This window comes from Epinephelus moara, chromosome 20 (assembly GCF_006386435.1).
Source record: "Epinephelus moara isolate mb chromosome 20, YSFRI_EMoa_1.0, whole genome shotgun sequence".
Classification (NCBI taxonomy): Eukaryota; Metazoa; Chordata; class Actinopteri; order Perciformes; family Serranidae; genus Epinephelus; species Epinephelus moara.
In genome coordinates this window covers 9,584,928-9,585,788 of record NC_065525.1, presented here as the reverse complement: position 1 = coordinate 9,585,788, position 861 = coordinate 9,584,928, and the positions used below count along the sequence as shown (strand labels likewise).

General features: G+C 36.5%; 1 protein-coding gene across 1 annotated transcript in view; it reads left to right on the top strand.

Moving 5' to 3' along the window:
• Window positions 1–861, top strand: part of LOC126408262 (histone H4) — a 583,921-nt gene that overhangs the window by 570,218 nt on the left and 12,842 nt on the right. The window lies entirely within an intron of this gene.

Genomic DNA, 861 nt, shown 5'->3' with positions numbered 1-861 from the left:
GTGCATGTATAGGTCCAGTTTGTGCATGTGTGTGTTCGGACCTGTGTGTAATTGACAACAGAGTGTAAAATTGAATTTCCCCTCGGGGATTAATAAAGTATATAAAATTAAAAAAAAAAAAATTAAAAAAATGAGGGACTTTGAAAAACAAAACCATGTTAATTATTACATGTGTGCTTTTCCAGCTATTTCAAAACATCTCCAAAGTCTGTTTTATCACAAGAGAGGATAGCACTTTTTTAATAAGAAATACTCCACAAAGGGTTTATAAAATAGTCCAGATGCTCTGCAGATAAGGTAAGTGTTAACCTCTCCATTGGATAGCTTGCTAAAAGGACAGAACAAATGGACGTTTTATAATCAGGTATCTAAAAAGTTGTTTCCAATTAGTCGAATTTATCTGAGCTAACTGTGGTGCTCCTGCAAACTGGATATTTTTAAGCAGGTTAATGTTTCATTCATGATTCATAACATGCAACTTTCCAAAAGCGACAACAGATTTTAAATCCAAAGGCAAATCCATATTTTCACATGTGATCTTTTGGAAGTTCTGGGACACACACACACACACACACACACACACACACACACACACACACACACACACACACACACACACACACACACACACACACACACACACACACACACACACTAATTAGTGCATGTGAGTGTAGAAACTTAAAACTAAAAGAGGTTCAAAGCTTAGTCTGTTAATGTATTGGATGTTATTTAAATGATTCTTCAACTCAAATGCTTGTCAGTAAAAATTGTGTGTTGTGAGCTCTTGAGTGAGGAGTGAGGTGGCTCTTAAAAGAGCCGTTGTAGTTTGTGGAGCAGCAGCAGAGAGTTTAAGCTCTC